Below are 6,574 nucleotides of genomic sequence, written 5' to 3' on the forward strand. Positions count from 1 at the left end.
AATTACAAGTAAATACCAAGTCCCTAAACACGAAAATACAATGACTAGAAGATTAACCTTAAACATAAGGTTTAATCTCTATTTATACTAAAACTAATGGACTAGACGGACCTCGAATTTCATGGACCGAGCCCAACTCAGACGCCCATTCAAGCTTGACCAGGTCGAGCTCGACCAAGTCAACGTGTTGACCAATTCGAGCTTGACTAGGTCGAGCATGACCAAGTCAACGTGTTGACGAATTCGAGGTTTGACTTTATTATACGAAATACAATAACGTTTGACTTTATTACATAAACTAAAGATTCAAAACGACATTTCACGGATGCTGTTGTCACTAGGAAATGCACCAAAAAACTCCCCCTTGACATCAGCATCTTGAAATCTTCAGCAGTCTTCAAAATCTTTAAAATCTTCATCATTCAGCAGTATTCACAGTCTTCAAACATATTTGGCATACATCTTATCTTTCAACAATTGCTTCACCATTAGTTGTTACTGTTGAACTAATTAAACTACAGCCCATGGATATCATCTCAGTATTGTCTAATTTCACAAGGTCTTTCTTACACAGATTAGCCAAATGAAAAGGCTCATAGACTCTGAGAAGCTCATTTGAATCACCGTCGTCAACCACAGCTTCAAAAGATTTGACATCCATCCTCCAATACTTCATACTTAACAATAAATTCGGCTTCAACTTTTTCATCGGAACTTCCTTCAAGCATTCAATTTCATTAAAAACTATTCGTCCTTTAGGCTTTTTAGTAATAGGACCAATTTCATTTGGTTTAACTAATAATTGACCTTTCTGAGGACGAAAATGTCGATAAAATCCTTCACTTGCTTCCTTCTTCATCAATTCAACAAAATGATTAGCAAGTGGACTATTGCCGCAATTGTAAAAAGGCACTTTTGTAATATCAACAAAATCCCTTTTTGCAACGTACTCAATGCTTTCTTACTTATTGGAAAATACATGACACCAGAAGTTCTCTTTACAACAAACTTTTGAAATTCTAGATCATAAAACAAGCTCAAAATACGTCCATTTGTGTTTGGTAAAGAAGAATCTTTCACTTTGTTTAAGTAAAGCATCTTAGAAGCTTTCTTAATCTTTCTTTCAGTACAATTAGAAATTCCTTCAGGAAAAACTTTCTTTCGTACTTTCCTAATCAGTGAATCTTGAGTTGCCTTCACAGGTATAGATTGTTGATAGACCACTTCAATAATATCAGCCTCAACATCTTCAGTACAAACGATCTCATCATTAGAAATGATTTGATCTAAGTCCACTTCCTGATCAACAGGAAGGCCTTCAGATACAAGCTCACTCTCTTCCGCTTCAGCACTCTGCACTTTCTCAGAATCACGAGCACTTTTAGAAGCATTAGACTCCCCCTGAGTAGTAGCTACACCTCGAGCATGAGATGTCGAGCACTTTGGTATCTCACGACCCTTAGATTTACTGGAATCATCGTCTTTATCATTCGGCCGAGCATTACTAGAAAATCCAACCTTACAAGCATCAGAAGGGATCACTACACTCCCCCTAGATGCCAAATTCGCGAGTCAATCTTCAAAATACTTTATCCAGCTAGTAACTTATCAACTGTTGATGAGCAACTAGTGTTTCAGTTAATTTACCCAGCAAAGTTGTTGGTGCATTCCCGGGTGCCAACATCATTATAGAAGTTTGTCTTGAGTCTATTGAATATGTACTTGTAATAAACGTTAAGTTTTCACTTATAATAAAGTCAACCTCGAATTGGTCAACACGTTGACTTGGTCGAGCTCGACCTAGTCAAGCTCGAGTTGGGCTTGGTCCATGAAATTCGAGGTCCGTCAAGTCCGTTAAGTTTTAGTATAAATAGAGATTAAAGCTTATGTTTAAGGTTAATCTTCCAGTCATTTTGTTTTTCATATTTTTGTATTCCGAACCTGGTATTTTACTTGTAATTGCATTTACTGAAGTAATATACGGTTCAAGTTTATTTTTACATTCGTGTTCTTGTTGTTGATTGCTAGTGTATAAGATTTTCCGCACTTATACATTAGATACTTTATCTCGTTTGATCCGGTGGCAAAGGGACTTTCAATTGGTATCAGAGCCAACGGAGATATTCTTTTGGTTCGGGATTAAGGTTTCGACAACGATAAAGGTGGTTACATTTGGTTTTTGGTCCAATCAAGCTTCATACGCTCCATTCAAGCTCGAACAAGTCAAGCCAAGCTCGACCTGGTCGAGCTCGACCCCTCCTAGCTCGACCTCGACCTTACTCCAAGCTCCAAGCTCGACCTCGACCAATCCAAGCTTGACCACTCGAGCTCGACCTATCCAAGCTCGACCACTCGAGCTCGACTGCTGAAAATCGTGCTAACTTTGTTTTGGCCATAACTTTCAAACGGTATCTCCATTTTTGACAATTCAAGTGGCCATGAATTCGTAAATGAGTCTACTTTCCAATGGTTATGGAAACATCACTTGACCTCCACCACAGTTGGAGCTACTGGGTTATCTCTTGATTGTATATGTGAACAATTGTGTCATGATGTTGTTATGGCAATGAGCTATTGTGTTATCTCTGGATTGCATATGTGAACAACTGTTGGATGAAGATGAGAATGGGAGATGTGTTGTAACCAAAAACAAACGTATGGTCTGTTTTAAGAATTTTGTAGAGAAAAGGGGGGATAAAAAATCAAAGCTTCCATGTTTTCTATGCAAAATTCTTGGATGTTCGTAGCAATGAAGATCATGGTGTTTCAACAGGGTTTAGTCATGGTATCTTTTTGGTTTTGAATATGTGTGACATGTGTCTGACCTAATTTTTGGATCAAAGGCGCCTGATTTAAGATTAGGTGATTCAAATGAATCAGATGAAGATTGAAGACCGCGATTGAAAATCCGAGTAAGCTGTTCATGATCTTTGCTTAACATGTGTTTGGGATTTTGTCGAAAAGCATTTGTGATAAAGTTAATCATTTGTAGCCGAGTAACTGAAAATATGGCATTGCCTCAAGACAGTGTACATCTGTTTAAAAAGTACACAACTTCAAAGGATTTATGGGATGCTCTCGAAAGATATTGTGAGGGTGATGTAACTTTGAAAAAAAATCGTATCAAGCTTCTCAAGCGTCAATATGAAGCCTTTAATGGACTGAAAGGGGGATGTCTTGATGAGATTATTATTCGATTCAGTCATCTAACCACTGAATTGTCATATTTCGAAGTTGTTTATCCTCAAACTGAGCTAGTCGATAAGTTTCTAGATTCACTGCCTAAAACGTGGACTGATTATGTTCATCAACTTCAAGATGATCAGGAATACAGTACATGGGATTTTGAGAAGGTAGTCTCTAAGCTAAAGAACAGAGATATGAAGAGAAGGATTAAGGATACTCACTCGGATTTTACACAAGATCCATCCTTATATCATGCTAAGTCTGTTCATTTAGCAAGTTCCAGCTCAGCAAACAATGCATTTCTAAGTGGTGCAGAAGCTACACCAATAGTAGATGCTGATGGTATTGCCGGATATGTTGCTTATGACAATACAAATTCAAATGTTAAGAGCAATGCACAATCTTTCCATTCTATGCCAATGAGTATGAGTTCTGCAGAGGGAAGAATGAGTATTTACTCAGCCTTTTGTAATGCTCATGAAGCATTTATTGGGGGAAAGGTTACTGATCCTGTAGTAATTGATGAGGATTACAATCAAATAGATCCTGATGATTTGGAAGAAATGGATCTACAATGGCAGCTTACTATGCTTACCATTAAAGTCAGAAGGTTCACTCAGAGAACTGGTAGACCTATAGGTAATGGCACTAAAGGTTTTGACAAATCCAAAGTGAAATGTTATAATTGCGATGGATTTGGTCATTTTGCAAGAGAGTGTCAAAGGCCTAAAAGGATTGATAATACTGTTGCTGGTCGTCAAAATTATAATCAAGGCAGTGTTACACCAGATAATCATAAGACGCAAGCAATGATTACATATCCTGTTACTCCACAATAGCCTGTTTCATCACCATTTCGGATTCAAAAGTTGTTGTTGTTCAAAATCCAGATGGTACTTATCAATGGGATACACAATCCGATGATACCTCGAATCATGCCTATATGGTAGAATTATATGATGAGGTAGCCGCAACGATTGATTATTCTGTATACTCAAGTGAAGAAAGTGCATCTGAGACAGTACAGAAGAATATGTGTAATGTTGCTGAGACAGTAAGATCTGAGAGTGAACAAATGACTGCAATGAAAGCATCTGAATAAAAGAAAGAGTCATCAAATTCTGTTGATGACATTTCTATGCAGAGCATCGAAGAACAGATGAAGAACTTTGAGATACCTGGAGGTATGACAACAGAAGACTTCGTTGCATACATGGTAGATTGCAAGGCTGCAGATCAGAAGGTATCATGTTCTTTATCTTCTATAATTGATGTGTGTAAAATGGTGTCGGACTTAAAACTTAAGGTGCTTATTTTAAATAAGTCAGTTATTAACTTAACTAGTCAGAACAACATGTTTAAAAAGGAAAACGACTCTTTGTTTGCCAAAAATTCTGGTTTGGTAAAACAAGAAAGTCTTTATCAAGATAAGATTCGTGCATCTGATAAGGATATTCTTGCATTAAAAGAAAAACTAAAGGAGTCAGTTTTGATGGAAAAAGTGGGAAATGAACAATATGTTCAACTAACTGAAGATTTTTCTAAAAAAGAGAAAGAATTAGTTGACGCAAAATTGGAGATAGTTAAGCTTAATACAAGACTAGATCAAATTAGGGGATCTGAGTTAATACGATCAATGCAGATGCAAAAACCTGTACCACGGGATTCAAAAGATAAAAGTGGTTTGGGTATTAGTTATAATGAAGTTAGAGGTCCGTTCAATGATAGTTATACAGAATCTCTAACGCAGCTCACTGAAAAGATTGACAATGGTGTAATAGATCCAATTGTTTCAGAAAAACAAAATGTTGATCAAAAGACCCCTAAGAGCTCTAAAAAATCGATTGATAAAATTAAGGAGCTTAACAAGAAACATAAGCTTGAAAGCTCATTTGTTAAACCAGTGGATCCTAAGAATGGAATTTATGATGTTAGTACTTCTAAAGGATCTAATCAAGTGAAGTCAGCTTGTCCTGTTGATAAGGTTATTAAATGTTTCACAATGAAAGGATGTGATACTGTTTTTACATCAGATGAAATTGATTTTGAAAAGATCAATCATGACAAGATTGACAAAGTATGGAATAAGGATGAATCTACATCTAGTGAAGTTCCCTTAACTCCATATAAGACTCATAAATATTCTCAAAAGAAAGTACATTTTTTGGGTAAAAATGAGTCAACTGGTTTGTCAAAAGAGGAGTCAGCCACAATTGAACTTAAGGAATGTTTGGGTATGACTTCAGCTGAGTTTGATGTTAAAGCTAAGAAAGCAAGAGCTAAGAAATTGTGTTTCTATTGTTATGAAGTAGGACATGTTTATAGTTGCTGTCCAAATAGGAAACGGAGATGTCCTGATAAGGGTATGTCTTCTGGTGGATCTAGTGACTCAGATATTGTTGCTCATAATAATAGGTCTAAAACCCCAAAACGACAGGGACTTTCACAGAATACTACTTTTAGTAGTGTAAGTCCGAGTCGTTCTCGTACACCTCAAAGGAGTAATTCACCTAGGAAGATGGCTCAACAAAATCGATCTCCTCCTTCTAGAATTAATAGTTTGTCTAAATTCTATGATCGATTAGGGAGTCAACCTAGATTTGGTACTCACTCACCAAGGAATTCACCTCCTAAGACTCGTTTCACTTCACCTAAGAAATAGTCTTTGACACCATCCTTATCCAAGGCTCCATTAAAGAGCGATGGATATTGGACCGAATTAATCATTAGAGATGAATTCGGCAAACCTAAACCTCAAAAGGTTTGGGTTCCCTTTAGAAACTAACCATCTTATCGTCTAATGTGCAGAGAGAACCAAGGAAGCCTATTAGTTTTTGGTATGTTGACAGTGGATGCTCTCGGCACATGACAGGGGACAAGAACGTTTTGTCCAACAATGAAGATGTAAATGGTTCGTACGTTAGTTTCGCTGGTCCCAAAGGCGGCAACATCTCGGGCCAAGGTGATGTTGTCAATGGGAAGATTACGCTGGAGAAAGTCAGTTATGTGAAACAGTTAGCACATAATTTATTAAGTGTTTCTCAGATTTGTGACAAGGGAAACAATATCCATTTTACTGAGAAAGAAGCACTTATATTGAAACCAGGATATCTTATTCCTGAAGACTGGATCCTATTGAAAGCTCCTAGGAAGAGAGACATCTATGGCCTTGTGTTAGGTGTTGATAATCCAGAGGAGTCTGTTTGCTTGTTATCAAAAGCAAACGAATCTGAATCGTTACTATGGCATAGAAGAATGGGACATATCAATTTCCGAAAGATGAATGACATTGTCAAACATGGTTTGGTTGACGGCGTTCCCATGAAACGGTTTGGAATGGAAGACAAATGTGTACCTTGTCTGAAAGGTAAACAACAAAAGTCTGCAC

Source organism: Erigeron canadensis, chromosome 5 (assembly GCF_010389155.1).
Source record: "Erigeron canadensis isolate Cc75 chromosome 5, C_canadensis_v1, whole genome shotgun sequence".
Classification (NCBI taxonomy): Eukaryota; Viridiplantae; Streptophyta; class Magnoliopsida; order Asterales; family Asteraceae; genus Erigeron; species Erigeron canadensis.